A 23,296-nucleotide genomic window follows, 5' to 3' on the forward strand; every position below is an offset into this window, starting at 1 on the left:
CCCGCGGGCCTCAAGTTAGACAGTTATTAAATATGCCAAGTTACCCAAACGAGTTTAAATTGTAGATTATTAAAATTAAACATTCATACAAATTTTAAAATTAATTAAAAGAAAATGATAAAAACCCATATTTAATAACCATAGCTCACGAAGTGGATAAGGGGTTAAATCCTTCCGCTTCTCCGTCCAGGCGGAGGGATACACAGCAACACAGCGCAACCTAACCCAAGCGTCACATCCTAACAGGAAAACTAAGCAAGGCATCTAAGCTGAACCCGCCCCTTAGATTCTTATTTGCCAGCTGTCATCCAAACCACATGTCTAATTGGTCAGCTATCCATGCCCATCAAACAATCCCGCCCCCAAGCATTAGGGGCTAGCAGCAGATACGTTGTATGTATTTTTTTCTATTGCTTTGGTGAAAATTGTTACGTTGTTGCAAAAGCAGGAGGGGGAAAAAAAATAAGGAAGGAAAAATACAGGAGAGGAAGATTGAAACAGATTGGGGGAGTTTTTGTTGAAAGGTTTTGGGGAAGAAGATACAGAGGACTCCCCTCCAGGAGAAGGAGGGAGGGGAGAATCGGAGAGGGAGGAGAGGTTCAGAGCCTGGAAGTGGGAGAGAGAAGCCGCTGCTGGTAAGTGGAACAGCTACCAACAACCGTCGTCATCATCAGGATGTCAGTAGGTTAGGACACAAGGTATTATCTTCAACCGGGCCGATGGGCCACAGGAAGCCCGGTTAATAGAAGGAGATCAGGCCATGGCTTAAATTCTTGTTTTAGTTGCAAACCATTATTTACATTCTGTAGTTGCAGGCTGCCTTCACTCTTATGGGTTTTAAAGGCTACATGCCAGGTGGCAAATTGGGTACTAGTTAGAAGGTGCCCTCTAAAGGGTTATTATAGTGTCACAAACCAGCCTGGGCTCTTGTTTTGGTGGAGCAGGGCTGAGGCCCCCTTAAGGAAGTGGTGACGACACTGTAGGAATACATAGCTCTTCAGTGTGTGTATATATATATATATATAATATATATATATATATATATATGTGTGTGTGTATATATATATATATATATATATATATATATATGTGTGTATACGTGTGTGTGTGTGTGTATATATATATAACAAGTGGGGAATATATGTAGTTGCCATATGAAGGACTGTCAGATACAAGAACCAGGTTTCCATGTGATTTAAAAGAGCCACAGCTCCCTCTCCACCTCCTGTATAGGGTGCTGAAGGGTGGGAATAAGAAAAGTCTTATGTTATTATTTTTCTGTGAGTATAGGCAGTCATAACATGGGCATGACAACTGGGTCCCACTGTAATTGAGCTATAGGGTGCAGAGCTGAAAAAGATTTTGTTTTAATAGCTAACTTTAAAATCTTAGACGCCAAATGTGTGCCCCTGAGAATCTGTCTTCCAAAGAGTTTCTGTAATATCAACAAGAAGCCAGGCTCCCAGCGTTGGAGGAGTAGAGCTGAGGGCCTCCTTTAGGGAAAGGTGTTTACACTGGGAATAGAAAAGTCTTATGTTTATTCTACTTCTTTACGCTGCTTCAGTCATAGGGACTGAAACAATTTTATTATTGGCCAAGAGCATGTGGTGACAAAATATCTAATATGAATGCTGTTGTAAATATAAATTAAGGAGTTTTGCCCTCTGCCAGAGATAACTGGGTATAAATGCTGCCAATGTATGTAGACTAGTAGGCTGGCAATCCATAAACATCAGCCATCCCATGTAATTGACAAGTTTTGTATTCTGTCTGCTACCTTATCCAGGTGGGAAACCCTGTGCCCTCTAAGAGGTTGAAATGACACAGAGCAAAAGGATGACACATATAGTTGTAGTGACAAGTTGCGTAGAAGGATTAATTTTGTATATTGTATTAAGATGTTTAAATGTTGTGTGTCCTCTAGTGGGTTTACATTTCATGTAATTGTTTATCAGGGTAAATTGAACTCTAGCTGTGTTCTGTGACAGTTTACTGTCTGTTATTAGGAAGCATCTGGAGGGCACACAAGCCGTATAGGTAGTGTATGGAAGCATATTAGGGAACTGTTCTGTGCCTTTGTGAGCCAACATTATGCCTCTTGGCACCTCATATGAGCAAACTCGTTGTTGCTGTGTTTACCTGTGTCTTGATGCTTTCAGAGGACTTTTACCTTTTCCAAAAATTTGGGTCAGAATGACAGCATTATATCCCAGTTTGTCACTTGTAGCACATTGTACATCTGATTATGGAAATTAGACGTCATGGATACACCCTGCTATGTTTATTTTTGTGATTTTGCCAATATCTTAGACTTTTTTTTTTTGTAGTTGTATTTAGTGGTTTCTCTAAATATTGCATATATAAATTAAGGCCTGGTATTGCAACAATTTAAATTTGCTTTGAGAAAGAATAATGTGCATGTTTAAGTAGGACTTATTTAAACAGTCTAATATTTTTTGCTTCACCTTGCTCAGAAAAGCTCATATTTTAAGAAATCTCATCTAAATAATTATTGAACTTTAAATATGTTTAGGTTTTGCTATGAAAGCAGTTCATATGTGACACCAAATGTGTCTGGTTCTCATTAATAACTGATAGATATATATATATATATATATATATATATATAGTTCACCAATGCCTAATGATATCTTGCAGCTCAGAAGTCTTGGTAGCAAATTTGTGCCGATTTGTCCATGAAATGATATTGATAGTAAAAATATGCTGTGTAAGTCTTGCTGATTAAATTGACATATTCCATCCGTACAGTAATTATGTTTGTGTGCTGCAATTTTAAATTCTAGTTATGGGCTTATTTCTGCTGGCCTGCTAATAGTTTTCATTAAATCAGTAAAATGTTACAACATAATTTTAGGTTTGTTGTGTGTGTTTTGCATTTTAGACTGGAAGTGTAGGGGTTAAGCTGTGAGCTATGATGTGATGCGGTTCAGCTATATTGAAGTTGTTACCATGTTAACATAAAGAAAACAAGGAACTGTGATCATATCTGTAAACTGAAAAGATGGGGTGAAATTATATAATGCCAAACCTTTTTTGAGTGTTTTATTCAGTTGGCTGTGACTATATCTCAATATATGGTTATGCATCTGTGTTGTAAAACAAGTGTGATGTGCACATGTCACCACATTTTAATCAGTCTAGGATGAGTCAAAAACTGTGGACAAGTAAAATATGAGATGCCACTAGCAGATCAGCCCGATCTCCTAAATTAAAATGGTGCAGCAGAAAGGAAATGTAGATGCAAGTTCACAGCAACCTTGGCAATCTTTCTCCAACCATTGCCTGATGGTTTCACTTCTCTCCTGCCCTGGTAATTTCTCTGTGTGGGTGTTACCACTTGTGTAGTGGCTCCTTTAATTAACCTGAGCTTTTTTCTTTGTCTTGCTCTTGTCTCCCCCCCCCCCCCCCCATATTATGCCTTATCAATCTCTATGGTTTTCTTACTTTTCACAGTAATAAGCAGGGGTAGTTCTAGAATGCAAAATTTAGGGGTTTAAAAGGTTGACCACTAAGCACTAGCTGTGCAGAGGGTACTGATGTGATAACTCATCTATGTGTATTTTTAATCCACCTTCTCCCTCCCTTACCCCTGTCCTCGCTCGTGCCTTTTAGGTTTGGGGGGAGCTACAGTAATAAATGGAGCTGCACAGCACCCCTCTAGAACCTACACTGGAGGAAAAGGGATTTCTCTCTAGTAGTTCAGAAGATATCCCAGAATTGTAGAGTGCAACACAAATACATGTGCACATGTGTTGTATGATATATATTTTAAATTGAATATATTCATAATGTGAAGGTTCTGCAGATGTGCCAACTGCCCCATACCTATTTATTTTTTTTCACAGAGAACAGTTGTATTAATGAGAATAAATTTCAGATTTAAAGGGACATAAAACACAACATTTCTCTTTTGTGATTAAAATACAATTTTAAGCAACTTTCGAATTTATTTCTATTTCCAATTTTTGCTTTATTCTCTTGGTTGAAGGAGCTGCAATGCATTACTGGGTGCTATTTGAACACATCGGTAAGCTAATGACAAGAGACATATTGAACGTTGTTTAAAATTGTATGCTCTATCTGTATCATTAAGGGGGAAAAAATATGTTTCACGTCTCTTTAAATATCCAGATTGTCTTCAGTTTTTCAAGCATTGCTCAGTTTAGTAACCCAGGGTTTGTATACCTACTATCTACAGTGGGTATTCATATTTCCACTAAATGCACGTCCACAGAATACAGCCTAACACTGGGTCATTGGTGCACAAGTTTACAGATCGGTATGTTGAGAGTGGTATCTTTCAACAAAAAAGTTTTTCGTAGTTTTAAAGAAAAGATCAATACTCAATATTCTCAGTTACGGCACCTTTGGTTATTTATGACAAATTGCTAGTGTGATGTGATGGATTTGTTTTTGTTTTCTTTGTTCTGAATCTAATGTTATGCTCTGCTGGGGAGGGTCCTGTAGTGATAAATCTGTAATGCTTCATCTGCTAGAATAAAGCTGTGTTATTTGCCACTAGCAGGAGCGCAGTTAAAGTATTACTCTAGAAACGAGAGGAAGAGGACGCAAACATAACTTTCATATGCCAAGATGATAAAGTACATATGGGAAGCGCAAATAAATAACAGGTTAGAGGGGTTAGCAGCAAATGTGGGCTTATGTTGCAGCTCATCAAGGAATATAAAAGTACTGAATCTTATTTTGCCCCTAAATAGTGATTATGTGTAGTTTTTAAAAATTTACTTCATGTAATTATGCCCATGTTGCTTATAATGCAATTTTGTATAAAGTATTTTTATGCAGGGTCCAGAGCTACAGTGGTGCTACTTTCTGCCCAGTGATTGCTTGATCAGTGCAGGAGATTCTTTATATCTTCCCTAACTGGTAGTCCAATCCAATAAACATATAGTATATAAAGGGACATATTGCTCATTATATATATATATATATATATATATATATATATATATATATATATATATATATATATATATATATATATATATATATATATATATAATTATATTTATTATTATTATTATTATTATTATTATTATTATTATTATTATTATTATTATTTTCTTCTTTGGAAACCCCAAAATTTTTCTTTTAAGATTTGGCTAAAACATACTATTATAAACAACTTTTCAATTTTCTTCTGCTATCAAATGTGCTTCATTTTCTTGTTATCCTTTGCTGAAGGAACAGCATTGCACTAGTGGCAGCTAGCTGATAAATCTAGTTAGCCAATCACAAGAGACAAATGTGTGCAGACACAAATCAGCAGCTCGCTCCCACTAGTCTAGGATTTGTGTGTATTCTTTTTCAACAAGGGATACCAAAGAACGAAGCACATTTGAAAATAGAAGTGAATTTAAAAGTGTCTTAAAATTACAAGCTCTATCTAAATCAGGGGTCTCAAGCTCACTGTATCTGGGGGCCAATGGCCAAGTGTGCTTCTCCAATGGGGGCCACTTGAACAGAGTGAGCGCTTTGGAACTGGATATGCTAGGAACTAGAAGTGACATTTACCCAAGTAGTAGTGTATGGTGGGAGTTGTAGCCCACAATAAAGATACACAGTAGTTGTGTATATTTATCTAGTGAGTGCTAAGTGAAGTGATCATTCTGGAATTGTATAGCTGTTAAAAGTGACATTTATCCAACTAGCACATGGTGGGAGTGCACAATAGACAATGCCTGCTTGTCTTTATATTTATCTTGACAGCACCTGTATAGAACATCAACTGGTTACACCCCTTAGATCCCTAAAAAAATTATGGGGCTCAAATACATAATTTCCTAAAAAATACAAGGGAGGGCCAGATTAAACTATCTTTAGGGCCGCTTATGGCCCCAGGGCCTGTACTTTGAGACCACTGATCTAAATCATACAAGTTTAATTTAGATTTCTCCCCTGCCAGTAAGTTCCAATCTTCTTCTCTTTCTCCTTCTTTGAATTTTTTGTTTTATTTTGTGTTCTAAAATGCGAATTCTAGTCTATAGTTTTTAAAACTGCAACTATTATCTTTCTGATTGCAATACTGTATTATCTTTCTGAGGGTACTATGTATACAAAAATATTAAAAATGATATAAAAACTACCTATAGGTTGCATATATAAGATGTATTATGACATGTAAATATGGCCTACTTGACATAAGATACTGTTGTTTACACTTTGTTCCCATCCCCTCTCCAAGCTGTCTATTGTACATGCAGATATATAAATATTCTGAAATCCAAACCTTTTCTGGTCACAAGCAGTTTTGATTAAGCTTTTGTATCTGAATCATGAAACACAGTCTTTTATTCAGATTATTGATTGTAGCAGGATTATAATATAATAATTTAACACCTTCACTCAAACACCATCTAAATTGCTCAGAGAAGTCCATCTTTTCTGAATAAGGGGCAAATGGTGGTGTGTTTTTGTTAACCCTGCAGGGCCTCTTAATAAATAAAGATGAGAAATCCTAATACTTAAAAATGTATATACTGCTATAGAAACAAAAGGTTTATTATCTTCTATATAAACGTCAAATTGGTCATTTAAAATATATTTGTTACTTAGCCAAGAAAGCTACAATAGGAAATTCAAGCAAGCTTGATGTATAGAAGCTAGGAAAAAATGCCTGTAATGAAAGGAATTCCAAGGTTTAATTTGACACGGGCACTACTATGCTATATAGATTTATAATTCCATTACTAAAGAATTTATAGCCCTAGACAAAATTCCACTAACTGTTTTTGTCAGCCAGTTAGTGGTGCATCTGTTGTGACTGATATTGAGGGCTGTCTTTTTTTTTTTTATATTTGGTATCACGGCAGGAGGGCTGGTTGAGATATGGAGACAGCTTGTATTTTGTTAGCTAAAATGTACATTGAAAGAAATTAATAAAATGTTTTTTTTAATAAATAAAACAAAACATTAAGAAAATAACTTCTTATTATACAAAAGCACAGAAGAGTAAAGTTTGTTCTATGTATATTTTACAAGCGAAATACATTTATTTATTTTTGGCTTTGATTATATATATATAAATTTCACTGTAAAAAGAGTAATTTTAAATCAGTCATGCAGCTGTCGGTGGGAAGCTTCCTTTTTATCAGTTCCCAGCATTCCTTTACGTCCCATCATTCCTAGTGGCTGTGCCATGCAAGCTTCCAAATGAGGTTTCCCTTTAGGTCAGGTGCATTGGTCATGAAGTGCAAATGGTGTAGTATATGAAAATGCCTTAACAAAATACATAACCCAGCATTAACCCCTTGGCTGCCTAGGAAAAAAATAAATGAAAAAGTTTCCTTTGGTTGTTTTGGGCTGGAAACATTACAGCACAAAATTACTAGTCTGGGTAAAATCAGTTGGTTATAAGTGTGTGTGTGTGTGTTGTGTGGGGGGGGGGGGGCATTGTTTATAGTGCTTAAAGGGACAGTATACACTCATTTTCATATTACTGCATGTAATAGACACTGCTATAAAGAATAAGATGCACAGATACTGATATAAAAATCCAGTATAAAATGGTTTAAAAACGTACTTAGAAGCTTTCAGTTTAGCTCTGTTGAAAAGGCAGTTGGAAAACCCACTGCAAGTGGGAAATAGACACTCCCCACTCCCCTTCTTTTGCATATGAAAAGACCCTTTACAACAAACAGGAGCAAGCTGGAGAAGGTAGCTGACAGTATTCAAATAAAACTTTGGGGGCTTGGTTAGGAGTCTGAAAATCAGAGCAATGTTATTTAAAAATAAGCAAAATTATACATTTAAAAAAAAAAAAAACTTTATGGGCTTTATAAATAGATCATCTACAAAACATTTATTCAAAGAAAAAATGAGTGTATAATGGCCCTTTAAGAGATACTCTACAAAACTGTAATGTCAGGTGGGAAATGCTGTAGCAGTTAGATGTTTAGTTTTAGTTTCTAACCCAGAATGTGCTGATGTTTATAATCTCTTAAACATCAGAAATTATTTGTTGACTTGTATAATTACACCTTATACCTTTTTCATTCTGTAAAAAAAATACATTAATGCTAGTTATTCAAAATATTTATATCTCTGACTTGTGATCTGTCTGTTCCTTTCTACTTGTTTGTCCATCTCTATACTTATGGAGGTGTTGCTTATTGACAGAAGCCCTCATATCAACATATGCATTATCTTCATTTGTCATGAAAACAATCTACCATGAATAAAGCAACACATTCTAGAAAAACCATTAGTCAACAGGATATTATTATTGTCACCCTGGCAAACACCTTGTCAGATTGTTTTAAGTTCAGTAAGAAAACAGAAATATCTTTTAAAATTGAGCACACATGTCTAGCAGTAAAAGTCCAGTTTCATGTTTTGTCGTCTAACCAGATATTGACAAGTAATGAAATTTAATTCTAAATATTAAACTAAAAGTAGCTAATTCCACCAGCTTTACGCCGCCCGGGGGGATAAAAAAGTGCTTCAGGATGGAGAGAGCTATTTTTGGCTGTTTGGATGTAGAACCATTTCCTCTTCTATTGAGGGAAGAAGAGATTGTATTCTTTAAAGCCAAGGGCTTGAGGAAGAAGCTTAGAGACAAAAGTATCACAGAATCTTTATTATAACTGTGCAGGGAGGAAAGTGTGCAAGGTCTGTATTACTGTTACTGGTGGAATAGAACTATTAGTCCTAACTGGGCAGCTAGAGGGGAACTATAGCAAGCAAACATGAGCACTACTGCAATTCAGGTTGCCAATAAAATACCAGGACTAGAATTGAAAAATAATAAAAAATGATATAAAACTGTTGTAAGTAATGCCAAGTGAAAGTATACATGCCAGCACATAACAATTACAGAGCTTGGAATTTATATTAGCAGGCTGTGTAGGTATGACAGGCAGGTGTGCTTTGGACACTGTAGTGTCACATTATTTGTAAGACAAATTAGTGGCGTATTAGAGGACGTTTTGCTATGTAATATATGTAACAGTTAAAGGGACAGCAAAGTTAAAATAAAACATTTAAAGTTCAGATAAAGCATGCAATTTTAAACAACTTTCCAATTTACTTCTATTATCCAATTTGCTTTGTTCTCCTCATATCCTTTTGTTAAAGAGTTAACCTAGTTAGGTTTATTGGAGTTTAGGAATGTTTGCAACAATGTATAACATTGCTTTAAACATTGTTGCAAACACTGCTGCAAGATGGCTAAAAATGTGTGTACGTCTCTTTAATGAAGGATACCAATATAACTAACTGAATTTGATTATAGAATTAAATTGAAAAGTTGTTTAAAAATGTGTTCTCTTTCCAATCCATCTAAGTTTAATTTTGACTTTACTGTCCCTTTACTATTTCTTTGGCCTGATAGTGTAGAGGTTAATACTGCTATGTAGCAAAATATATATTGTCCATAAGGAACAAACAATATCTGCTTTTAATAAAACAAGAAAATAAATAAAATAACTGTCTGGGTGAAGTGGTCAATATTGAGAAGAATTATAGGTGGACTTGATCTAAAACTAGTTTATGAACTGAATTAAATTAGTTCATATAGATGTGTGCGGCATGATGAGGACATTTTTCTGCTTCTAGTGAATTTTAAGCCACTATCACACTGTTTGTATTGTAGGTTAAATCACATTTGCACAGTATTACTAGATTTTCTGCATTTTGTCGGGTTTACTGATGTTAGATGTACAAAATTGTCTTCCTGACACTAAAAAAAAATAGCTTAACAGAACACTTGGCAGACTTATGTGAGAATTATGAACCACTCGGAATACAATTTAGAAGGATCAATTACATTTTATACAGGAATGTATGTAAATAAAAAAAATACTGATTGCTTTATATAATTATTTTTATATATAAAAATATAGATACACAACTTTGAAATAAGTTAGTATGGGGTAACCCAGAAGTGTAGTGATAGCAAATGTATAAATGCCATAGGTTTATCACCCATGCCACTGTTTTTAAAGGGCCATAATACCCCAAATGTTTAAACACTTGAAAGTGATGCAGCATAGCTGTAAAAAGCTGACTAGAAAATATCACCTGAACATCTCTATGTAAAAAAGAAAGATATTTTACCTAAAAAAATCTTCAGTAGCCACCTCCCATTGTAAAGGATTTCTAAGCAGCATATTAGTGTGTCTGTCCCGGGACAACTGAAGGGATGAGCATCGTGAACTCTCATATTATTTCACCAATCAGGTAAAGGAAGCTTACTATGAAATCTCATGAGAGTTAAGTCAAATCTCATGAGATCACAGTAAGAGTTCATGACCTCAGCACTGCTGATGCTGATTGGCTGCTGTTCATTTCTTCATTTTTTATTTTTTTTTACCTGCAGCTGGGAGCAGCTGAGTATAACTTTTTACACAGAACTTACTCTGCTGAGCTGAGGAGATATAGAGATGCTCAGGTGATATTTTCCTGTCAGCTTTTTACAATTATACTGCATCAGTTTCAAGTGATTTAGCATATGAGTATTATGTCCCTTTAAGGACATGAACATTTGCAGATTAAGTTTTAAAGGGGCTTGTAGAAGTTTGTTTTAAAAACCTGAAGCAAGCAAAAATATAAACATGAAGAAATAAATGCACAAGGTCAGCAAAGGTCAGCACTAGGTATTAGGACAACAGAATCATGTTTTGCAATATGGATTAACTGATATTTAGCCACCATATAAAATATATATTGTGCTGCTTAAATGCATGTTTTAGAATAAAATAAACTGCTCTGTAATAGAGTGCAGTTTATTTTCTAATAAACCACTGTCATAAATATTTTAGTAGTAAAGAGAGAAACTAAGAATACAAAATATTAATCTTACCTCCCTGTGCTGCCAGTGCATTACCTCTGAGTGTATTAGACTAGTGTAAAATGTAAATTATTGATGAAATTAAGTTTTATATCAATATATAAAAGTTTTTCTGATTGTAATATATTTTTTGGAGGAATATAGAACGTGCACACATGTTTTTATAAAGAGTTGTTTTATCCCATGACCTTTTTATAGGTTCAAGAGGTCAAAGATATCTGCTGATAGCTATGGTGTAGAGTCCCTTACAGTATTTACAGCTGAAGGTTGCAGCCTAGTGGTATTAATGCAGGCATAGAACGTTCAGCTTACAGATCTAAAATGTGTTACCAGGTGTAATTTTAATAATAAACAGGAAATTGGGCCCCATACCCATTAGAGGGATAAACACATTTTCTATCATTTAGTCTTCAAGTAAACTGGGTGAGTTTACCACTTTTCCTGTGTTGTGATTGGTGCCATCCCATGTCTTGATGAATGACGAAAGTGTTTTTTTGTATGAACTACTTCAGCACTGAGCTAAAGCTAGTTTTAGTAAAATGTGTATGTCACATACACTCTTTATCTATTAATCCGTATTGACTATGTGTTGTTGTTAATCTGTCATCCAATCCTGGAACTTGTTTACCATCAAGATGAAATGTCACTAGTCGATACGTCCTCCCTTTCATTGAGTCACCAATTTGCAAAGTGAAATGGAGAGAGTAGAGGCGTGAAAGTATCCAGCCCAGGCAGTAGTAATTTGCCTGTTTGCTGCAGTGCCCATGGGGCGTAGCTCTATATAGACTTTACACACCCTGCTACTTTTGTATGATTCTCTTTTAGCTAATTATTTAGTTGACTCAGTCATTATCAGTTATGGCTCTGGTGATTCATAACAAAAAATGAAGCAGCCCATTTCGGTGAAAGCAATATCTGTCATTGATCAGACATTTTATCAGTCATTTAGTACTTGGAGATATTTAGTATTGTTTCAGATCTTATGATAGAATAACTTGAGAGTAATATTTGACTACTATAATGGGGAACTATAGTTATTCAGAGACAGTGTATGCTACTGTTCTCTGATATACCTAATGTTTTGTTAAATTACTGTTTCACAAATATCATCTTTATGAGCTGTACAGAAAAAAATTTTTACACAAAGTTTCACTTTTCTAATTTTTTACCAAACCGTTACTTTTTAACTCTGAGAGGAACTTGATTCAAGATGATTAGTAATCAATTGAAAGTAAGTCTAAAGCTCAGTTGAGAGTAAAAATCCTTCTGTTACGCCAGAGCTTCAAAGATCTGTCAGCCCTGCTGAGCTCCATTTGTACCACATAACTACCAACTGTGCCGGATCATACAGGATTGTCACGAGTTGTGAGTTCTGCCCACTGTCCCTCTTGCAACTTCCCCATCAGTGCAAATGTAACACTTTCCAAGGACTGCCCACTCCCTGTCCCTCCTGTAACAGGTCCACTCATCAAACACTGGTGGGCTGCTGTCTACAAGTCTTCCTTGCCTTTCTTCCAGGAAGTGTTGGGAGGTATGACATTTATAATGAGTGGGCACACCTCAATGTTTTAGTAACAAGACACTGTCCAATCATGTTCAGCCTTTCTGTACCATAGGCTGTCTGGGATGATTGCCCTTCTCCAGCTAGCTAGATATTGTCCTCATACTATCAGGGTTCCAACTGTTTCTGGGCTGTTCTCACACTCTTTGCAGCTGAATATAGAAAAAAACAAAACCCTTAGCATCATTTTACTGCCTCCTCCACCATATATCCCACACCAGAAAAATGCTTAATTTCTTAGCGCTTTAGGTATTTTGTTTTGAAATGGCAATCGCCTTTCTCTTCTATGTAAGATTTACAGCAATCTCTATTTCACTTAAGATACCACTAAAACATGAATTATCTTACTAACTCGTGTTTCTCCTTCATTGCTACAACATATTCATTTTACAAACAACTTTCTTTGTCAAGATCTCATTCATCCAAATCGGTGATGGCCAACTTCCTAACACCGTGATGGCTAACCTTTGCACCACTAACATTTCGTAACTACATTTCCCATGATGCTCAACTACACTGTAGAGTTCCTAAGCATCATGGTAAATGTTCTAAAACATCTGGGGTGCCAAAGTTAGCCATCAATGTCCTAACACATGGGGCCACAGGTCAATATTTTAGAAACCTTAAGGGCCACAAATACATTTCTGATTTATTAAACACACAAATAATAATAATGTTTATAAAATTGTCTAGTTGCACAGGGGATATAGGTAAGGTTTCAAGGTACCCTCTATCTGCCGTTCTCCCCTCCAGAGAGCTCATTTGAGTTTTGGCCAACCCAAAGCACAGTTTTTCTTTTTTCCAGGGCCATAGGTTATTGCATGCAATATTCTAAGTTCGGCTTTTTACTTGCGTCGAGTTGGTGAGCAAGTGATAACTTTTTACTTTCAACTTATAATACGAGCGCAACCCGACGCATGCAAAATACTTACTTCTAGTGCTCCCCTTGTAATCTGGCCCTAAATAGGTTAAATACACAGTCAAAACTGTGCTTTTGCGCCACTCCAGATGAAGATACAGCTAGTGTGCAAATGAATAGCAGGCATATAGATGATCTCATCACTGGCAATATCCACATCTGAAGAAGAATTGGGGTGCTTGTAGTAAAATAATAAAAAACAGAAATGCTCTAAGAAAATCATCCCTTTAAAAAACAAATGAAAAACAAACAAACAAAAAACTTCAAAGGGTTATGGAATTGATGTATAATTTGTAGTGAATTGAATCCAGCCTTTTCTACAGAGCATAATATTTACCAATTCATAAATTAATTAAAATCCTTTGTTAATTTTTGCAAATTATGTGTTACTACGTTTAATTAATCAATTTATGTTTTGCGATAGAAGCCAGGGCTAAACAACTTTTCACTGACTATATTACTTGAGACATTTAAAGACACAGTGAAGACTTTGAGATTGCAACTTCATAACAGGATAGGAAAGTCAAATTAATTCACTTCTATTTTTAAATGTGCTTCGTTCTCATGGTAGCCCTTGTTGGAAAATAATACACACATATCCTACACTAGTCGTAGTTAGCTGCTGATGGGTGCCTGCACACATTTGTCTCTTGTGATTGGCTAACTAGATGTGTTCAGCTAGCTGCCAGCACAGGATAACAAGATAGAAGTAACCAAATTTGATAATATAGGTAAATTGGAAAGTTGTTTAAAATTGTATGTTCTATCTAAATCATGAAATTAAGTTTTTGGGTTTCCTGTCCTTTCTCATTATTTTATTTTTATTTTTATTTTTTTACACTTTTTCCCTGTCCTTTTAAGTTTAACAATTGTGGATTTTCCAATCCTGACAACTGAAAGCACGACAGGCTTCCCAAGCCTAACCTTGCCACATATTTGCCCCTAATTTACCGTTTATCTTCTCTTTTGTGCTAAAGTCAAACAATGGAAACTCTTATAACACAATGACAGTGGCAAGCCCTGTATTCTCCAAACTCAAGTCTAGATTGACTCCTAGAAAGTGGTGCGTGGAATTGCTGCAAACAAGTTGTTAAAGGGACACTGAACCCAAATTTTTTCTTTCGTGATTCAGATGGAGCATGACATTTTAAGCAATTTTCTAATTTACTCCTAATATCAAATTTTCTTCAGTCTCTTGGTATCTTTATTTGAAATGCAAGAATGTAAGTTTAGATGCCGGCCCATTTTTGGTGAACAACCTGGGTTGTTCCTGCTGATTGGTGGATACATTCATCCACCAATTTTAAAAAAAGTGCTGTCCAGAGTCTGAACCAAAAAACAATGAAGCATTCTTTTTCAAATAAAGATAGCAAGAGAACAAAGAGAAAATGATAATAGGAGTAAATTAGAAAGTTGCTTAAAATTGCATGCTCTATCTGAATCACAAAAGAAAAAATTTGGTTTCAGTGTCCCTTTAATATGTTTTAACATAACATTCAGACTTTTCTGATAAGCTAGTTTGTTGAACTGTATACAAATGTTGCAATCACAAGGTTTTTACTTTTTATGAAAGCGTTCTCCTGTTCATAGGGGAGAGAGACTGGCTCCGAAGCAATGATACAGACTGAAAATGAGAATTTTATATTATATTATATTCTAAGGTTAAATGTGATATGTAAAACATCATGCTTCATTTCCATGCCCTTTTAATTTTATGTTCTCTTTAAATGGTGTTTTGCACACATTGTTCATTGGACAGTAAGGTTGTTGGGGTACATATTTCTGAGTGTAATGGCTGTGACACACTGCAAGTGATGCGGCGCGAGGTGAACTCTTCCGAAGTTCAATTATTTCATCTCTGAGCGCTCAGCTACGCGACCTGGCGCAGCAGAGTGCTCAGAGATGAAAAGGCAGGACACACTGAGCGCGCACAACCGGATCTACACGCTGCGCATCGCTCCGCTTGCAGTGTGTCACAGCCTTAGTGCAGAAAGTGCTAGGTGAACAAAAAACCTGATGGTGTAACCAGGGCAGATAACAGCAGCATGTTGTTCATCGTGCTTCCCTACACAGAACAGCCTGTTATACTGATTTCACTGTGATTCCCACTATTGCACTCACCCAGAATTCCATAGCAGTGTGTGGCAACAAATGCAAAGCAAATACACTTCTGGTGGTGATTGGAGCTGCTAGTTAAAACAGGATTTTTTTTCCCCATAAAAAGAAAACTAAACTATACAATATTATTATTATTATTATTATTATTATTATTATTATTATTATTATGTACTTGTTTATACTCTTCCCCACACTAGATCAGGGATACTTGACCTTACCCCAGATGAGTGCCTTGTCCATATCATATTAGTTTGGAATTTGTTAGGATCTGCTTGTCTGTAACAGATTAGACCTGCTTCTTACAGTAAAATAATGTATTACACCATCCCATGCTCCATTATGTCAGGTGACCTGCATGCACTCCATGACAGCAGAGGGATAATAGGCTGTGTCTGTAAAGCCATGCTAATTCGTGTGTAGTCCTCCTCTGTACTTGGAGTGGATAATGGCTACATAGCATTTGGTATGCTGCTTGTCAGCTGTAGTTATTCCAGATCCTGTGTTACTTGCAGCTGCTGCTAGGGTCCTGCCAGCTGGGCACTATGCTTGTCCTTCACCTGCAGCTTATAGAATTTAGTATACCTCTATCGCCTACCTGAACCAAACTGTTGTGTGTTCCACACCCAAACAGGGCTAATCCGAGCATGCTATAATTGCTTCTCAGATGACATTATGTTAAAGGCCACTATAGTTGGGAAAATGACATTCTCTTTAGAAACTAGAGACACTGCACCTCTGTTTTAACCCCCACAAAGTGGGTAAAGTAATGCTCGGGAGCTGCAGAAAATCTGCTGGTCCCGAGCAGAATCTGCTGCTGACCCAGTCAGTAGCGCTAGTTGCACAGTTGGGTCTTGTACCTTCCCTCTGTGTTTTGTTATTGAAAAATCTTCCACAATGTCAAACAGTTTAAATGGACATAATAGTACATTGATAAAATGTGTTAGGTTACAGCATTGCACAGTGCATGTCCCCACCCGGCTGATTTTACTGACCATCTGGCTAAAATTTGAGACGATAATTTGCTAAAATTAGCTGATATTAATTTTTTTTTCAAGGTTTGTTTGCACAAATTATCATTAAATCAATTTGTGTTTTAAATTATGCAATTAATCTGTGCTTTGGATATTATTATTATTTATTATTATTATTATTATTATAATTTATTTGTATACCGCCACAAAATTCTGTAGCGCTGGGCTAGTTTAGGTAATATTTATAAATAGCAGAAAATGTTATCACACTTCCTCACTTGGCTACTTCATGATGCCACCCTGGTGAGAAACGAGCATTCATTTAATAAATAATATTTAACAATTTCTTACAGCACTAGAATTTCCTTTTTTTTTAAACCAGATTTAATAAAGTTACATGAAACCCAATTCTTTTTTCTTTCATGATTCAGATAGAACATGTGATTTTAAACATCTTCCAATTTACTTCTATTGTCTAATTTGCTTTGTTCACTTGGTATTCTTTGTTGAAAAGGATACCAAGGTAGGCTCAGGAGCTGGCTGATTGGTGGCAGCACAAATATGCCTCATGTTATTGGCTCACCCAATGTGTTAAATAACTCCCAGCATTGCAATTTTTCTTCTTCAACAAAGGAAACCAAGAAAATGAAGCAAATTGGATAATTGAAGTACGTTGGAAAGTTAAATTTGTATTTTCTTTTTGAATCATGAAAGAACATTTTGGGGTCTCATGTTCCTTTAAGTTAAACTTTTTTCAGTGAACACAAACATAAATCTCAAAATCAATCCTAGAAAGTTTTTTTTATTTTATTTTTATATGGGTTTACACTTAAAGGGATATGAAACCTGTTTTTCTTTTCCATTCATGATTCAGCAACTTTCTAATTTACCCCTACTAACAATTTTTCTTCGTTCTCTTGGTATCTTTATTTGAAAAAGCAGAAATGTAAGTTTAGTAGCCAGTCCATTTTTGCTTCAGCACCTGGACAGCGCTTGCATATTGGTGGCTAAATGTAGTAACCACTCAGCAAACGCAACCTAGGTGCTGGACGGAAAATGGGCCGGCTTTTAAGATTACATTAATGCTTTTTCAAATAAAGATAGCAAGATAACGCAGAAGAATTGATAATAGGAGTAAATTAGAAAGTTGCTTAAAATTGCTGCTCTATCTGAATCATGAAAGAAAATGTTTGTGTTTAATATTCCTTTAAGCCTGCAGAAACTGTATTGATCATGTTTCTTTAATCCACCTGTTTAGCGATGAGTAGAAATTTATGGCAGATTATTTTTTAATTCCCTTATGGAGCGGTGTTTCTTCTCCTTGTCTTGAATCCATTATCTTTTCCTGAGAAACTCCCTATCAGCTCTCTGCAGTGTCTATACATAGGGGGTGTCCTTTGGCAAAACCAGCTAATCCTGGGCCTAGGGCAGCAAATAATGAGGGGTAGTTCTATGGCATGATGCCTCTCAAGTTCTATACCCTCCAAGTGTTTTGTTTTTTAATTTATTCCAGGTCAGTGATTGGTTTGTTTAGTAAGGGTGAATGAATCCATGGCATCCAGATGTGATAAGTGTATGGGGAAGTTACATTTGTTGTGGTGGAAATATCAGGGGGTTGCAGATTTCCCAGTGCCTAGAGCAACACAAAAACTACATCTACCACTGTCTGTATTCTGTATCCATAATCGTGTGTTATTTCCTTATGTGATAGGACATCGGTTCTCACCTTTGTCACTGTGCATTACTTATAAACAAAAGTATCGCTCCATATGTATGTTACAGTGTACAGACGAGTACAATTTAAGTCATGAATTTCATATAAACTTACTGTAACCTGTATTAGACATATTGTAACAGATTCAAGCAGGGTGCAGTGATGGCCATGGAATTGCATGTGCCCTTACAAGCGTCTCCTGTGTCCCTGTCACATAGCCATTTTCAATATTTTTTGACTATGTTATTAATGGTGTATTCTGAATCTGCCGGGGAAATTTTGTTTTGTTTTGGTTACCCACTGAAATTCAACTTATAATAGTTTTTTAACGTAAGTAACAACATTGGTTTAGCACATGGGTGTTCATTTTTTTTTTCATAATTCAGATACAGTATGCAATTTACTTCTGTTATTCTAATTTGTTTTGTTCTCTTGGAGAAAACATACCTGGAAAGGCTCAGGAGCAGCAATGCATACTGGAAGCTAGCTGCTGATTGTGTCTACATATATTGCCTCTTGTCATTGGCTCACTAGAAGTGTTAGCCTAGCTCCTAGTAGTGCATTGTTACTCCATCTGAATCATGAAAGATAAAATTGGGGTCTCCTCTGCATTTAAGTCCAGAAAACAAAAATCTTGTACCCCACCCCCTCCCAACAACACTGTTTCTGCTTAATCCACTATCTCCCACACACACTATTGGTTGAAATGCGTTTACTCTTAATAATGGATTAAAAGCACAGTGTGGCTCTTCTGAGGTCATAGAAGGATCATTAAAGTTTAATATCACATAAATGTAATTTAAATGAAACACAATGCAATATTGACATAATATTGCAATATGCGAGCGGCTCAGATATGATGAGCGTATCATGTCCGGAGCTTGATAAATTGGCCCCATTATCTATTTTACTTCCTTTGCGTAACAATTGTACTTGGTTTCACTTTAACTAGATAGACTGATAGTCAAGTTCTGTAACCTAAATATGTTGCAAATTACCTAAACCAGCTACATACTACACAGTGCGCAGATAGCTCTAACTGGCTACAAATAAGGAAGTTGTTTGTTAGCACTTTTGTATATCAATAATAACATTTTTAAATACCAGTTCTTTAAAAAGATCTTGTAGTGAAAAATACACTCCGCACACAAGGATTAAACACATAGATAAAGGCCCGGTTCAGAACTTTGAGTCCTAGGTATGAAATAGCCAGAGAACCAATAGGCAGTTGCACAAATCTGCCATTCACCAGCCATGGTTAACTTGGGAGCTATAGTGCTTGCGGCTCCTAATTTGGACTTTTACCTATGTGTTTATCCCATTAGCAGGTGAGTAGGGCAAAGATCATATTCTTTAAAAAATAAGAGCATTTGTTTTTTGCTATAAAATGTCCCTTTAAATGCTGATATAACATGCATATATAAAAGTACCTATTAATGTACTTTTAAAGATTACATTCAGATTTTTGATACTGAGTATCAATCGCTCCAATGGTCTGCCTGATACCCTGGTTGAACATCAGTCGTGAGCTACTATGTAGGCTACTCTATGTAGTTCTAGTTTGCAGCTCACTTTCTATAAATAGATCTCTTATGTATTTAGAGCGGTATGGTAATGATTCATCTGTATGGGGGCGTCAAATTAATTCAGTGGTGCGGATGGGAATCAGCATGTGTTCTGGGTGCGAGGAGAAGTTTGTGTTTTTTTTTTTTGCAGTGAGTGTGGATATTTAGTTTTATATACAGTATGTGTACCTGGCATACAGTCTTGCCATATAAACTGTTGCTTAACCTTAACACATGCTTTGGTGAGGATAGCCAAATTCTTCTTGGCTTCATGTTGATAGGCCAAAATACATAAAAAAAATTGTGTTATTGATTATCCCCATAATCTATTTCCAAAAACACATCCAGTACAGTATCTGAGAAGTTATGGTGTTTGAATACTAGTGCACGGGCCTTCACAGATATGTGCGTATGCCACAGAAAAAAAAACAACTTTTACTAAAAAGCATTTTTGCTAATGAAAGTATATTGCACAAATGCTTATATTTCAAATTGAAATGCACATTTCATTTTTGATCTATCTATCCCTTTAAAAAAAAAAAATCGCACTCAACTAGTCTGTTATTTTATTGGAAGACTGCAGAAAATCTTGTAAAAAAAAAGTTTAGAAGGCCAGCTGATAAAATTGAACTTCACAATAAACTTTAATATACACACGTTCATATATATTCACCGTTATAGATTTAATTATTAATGCACCCAGACACCACTTCTAGAATGGTTGGTGAGTGAGCCAGTAACATCAGATATTCTATACACAGATTTAAGAGACTGACACTGACCTACACTCAGCCAGCTGGAGGTCAGAATCCCTTACCAAGCTAGGCAGTAGTGCACTCCCTTTAACAGAAGTCATGTGAGAAGACTAAGATTTTCATTACAAAACTAAGACCCTGTTTCTCCATATGTGCTGACCTATTTACTCAGTGGTCCTGTAATTCCCCTTTAAGGTGTTAATAAACTTCTGGTTAAGGCTATGATCTATGGAATCTGAGCTGAGCGAGTTTGTCTGTGTTTAGAGAGAATAAACTGGAGGCTGCAAGGACTCCCACCTACGTGTTCTGTCACTGCTCTCTCTCACTTACTCGGCAGTGAACAGTTGGTGAACGGGGCTGGAGCTATTATTAGGCTATTTTCTTTTCTAACCCTTTTGCAGGAGGAGAGGCCTGGAACATATTGGAGTATGATGACTTCCTGACCACTGAGATTCTAATGGTAGCGATTAGTTTATTTTTGTACATAGATGTATAGCAAACGTGTATTATATAAGCTTAAAGGGACACTGAACCCAAATTTTTTCTTTTGTGATTCAGATAGAGCATGCAATTTTAAGCAACTTTCTAATTTGCACCTTTTATCATTTTTTCTTCATTCTCTTGCTTTCTTTATTTGAAAAGGAAGGCATCTAAGCTATTTTTTGGTTTAGAAACATGGAAAGCACCTTTTTATTGATGGGTGAATTTATCCACCAATCGGCAAGAACAACCCAGTTTGTTCACCATAAATGGGCCGGCATCTAAACTTACATTCTTGCATTTCAAATAAAGATACCAAGAGAATGAAGACAATTTGATAACAGGAGTCAATTAGAAAGTTTCTTAAAATCGCATGCTCTATCTGAATCACAAAATAAATAATTTGGGTTCAGTGTCCCTTTAATATTATGTTTTTGCTTTTATTATGTTTTACAATAACAGGGTGGGCCAATTGATTGTCTGCTGTGAATACTTCAACCCTTATGAGATCATCAGTGTTCGTATGCTGGGTACCATTGTGCCTTTTTTTTTTTTTTTTTTTTACACTTTCTGTGTTGCTCAGAGAATTTGGCAAACGTTTGTGTTTTTTTTCCTTAGCTTTGTTGCCTTATCAGTGACACATGCTCATCACTAGAAAAATACAAACCATTCTGGCCTCTCTTCCAAAGTTCCAAAAATAAATGTTTGATGCACCTGAGGAATAGATCCGATTTTTCAGTCAGGTTTAGAACAGTACAGATAGGATGCATAGGACAAGATGTGGTAACAAGTACGATAGAGACCAGAGGGGAGGGGAATAGGTTGGAGTGGGGGAATAAGACATTGCTTGGGTTAAAGGGATATTGCACACTAGATTTTTCTTTGCATAAATGTTTTGTAGATGATCAATTTATATAGCCCATCTTGGAGTGTTTTTGCAACAATGTATAGTTTTGTTTATTTTTAAATAACATTGTGCTGATTTTCAGACTCCTAACCAAGCCCCCAAGTTTAAGATGTATACTGATGTCCTTTATTAAGAGGCTAGCAGATCCCCTATTAATAGATAATCTACTAACTCTACCCCCTAGTACACTTACACTTATTATCTTTAAGACCCATCTATATACCACATAGTTCAAAGCTCGAATTGAGGGCCTTAGCTGTACCAATGTATCCCTGGTCATTGTAGCGTCCTTTAAGTATCCCAGCAGTTTACTCCCCCCCCCCCCAAACAAAAGTTTACTTAGTAAACTCCTGAGCGCAGATTCTTAAGACCTACTTCCCTCTTTACTGAGATCTAATACTATTGTAAATTATTACTGCCATCAGTCCCGTGTGAACAGCTACATTATATTTATTTTTCACGAACGGTTGAGCAACTTTTGAGTTATTGCTCCTGAGTAGAATTATAATCGATAAGCTACTAATATATATTTCTCCCTTTGTTACTCTTCAGGTTATAGTGCTAAATTGACGTCCAGGTCCTGATCCTTGCTCTAATCACTCTCTCCTATATTCCTCCCTTTTTTTTTAAATCCTTTTTTTTTTCTCTTTAGAAAATGGCCCAAACAGCATTGCTACATTTTACGACTTTAGATACTAAGGGACTGAACTCCCCCAAAAAGCGTAGCCTGTTACAAAACTTTCTTAAAACCTTAAAATCAGAAGTACCTTCAGGAAACCCACTGGGCGACTTCCCATGTCCCAACAATCAAATTTACACTTTTCCCAGTGGTTTATAACTCCACCTATCAGGAAAAAAGTAGAGGGGTCTCTATTATGATTAATATAAATGTAGCCTTTCAACCATTACATGTCGAGCAGGACGGGGAGGCAATGCTACCTGGTTCTGATATGCAAATTGAATAATCGAGTCTACACACTAGCTAACACATACGCCCCAAATCAAGGCCAGACTGCATTCCTGAGAAAGACCCTCAATTTTGTAGATAGTTTTAGGTGCGGATTTCAATCTTATATGGGACCCATTTCTCTAAATCCTTAGCTCCTAAGTTCAGAAACACAATATTTCAGTATTCCTTATATGATGTATGGCGTTCGTGTCATCCAGAGTCTAGGGACTTTTCATATTTTTTACCTACCTCCTCATCATTGTTACTCAAAACCGCGGTAGCCAGAATTCCTTTTATTGAGGATAAAGGCCAGAGAGTGTATGCAGCAGCTGAAATTTGAAATGCCTTTGCAGATTTTTATGATTATCTTTACAATATAGCTAAATATGAAAAACCAGAAGAGGCCTTGGTGATAGAGATCTCTTCTTTCCTTCAAAAGTTAAAACTACCCACACTAACCGAAGAGGACAAAAAATACCTTTCTAGAACCGTTCAATATAGTAGTAGTGACAGCAGCTATCAAAAA

The 23,296-nt window shown here is 36.1% G+C and overlaps 1 protein-coding gene across 5 annotated transcripts in view; it reads left to right on the top strand.

The window, feature by feature from the left end:
* The first annotated feature begins 362 nt into the window (after window positions 1-362).
* The window catches only part of MEF2D (myocyte enhancer factor 2D), a 345,309-nt gene continuing 322,375 nt past the window's right edge, over window positions 363-23,296 (top strand). For 3 of the 5 annotated variants that reach the window (XM_053705208.1, XM_053705222.1, XM_053705220.1), the window contains exon 1: window positions 364-635. The gene's annotated coding sequence lies outside the window, so the exon portion shown is untranslated. Of the gene's footprint in view, window positions 636-657; window positions 686-23,296 lie in introns of those variants that run through there. The other 2 variants (XM_053705226.1, XM_053705215.1) reach the window with 2 other exon arrangements.

The sequence above is a fragment of the Bombina bombina genome, chromosome 1 (genome assembly GCF_027579735.1).
Source record: "Bombina bombina isolate aBomBom1 chromosome 1, aBomBom1.pri, whole genome shotgun sequence".
NCBI lineage: Eukaryota > Metazoa > Chordata > Amphibia > Anura > Bombinatoridae > Bombina > Bombina bombina.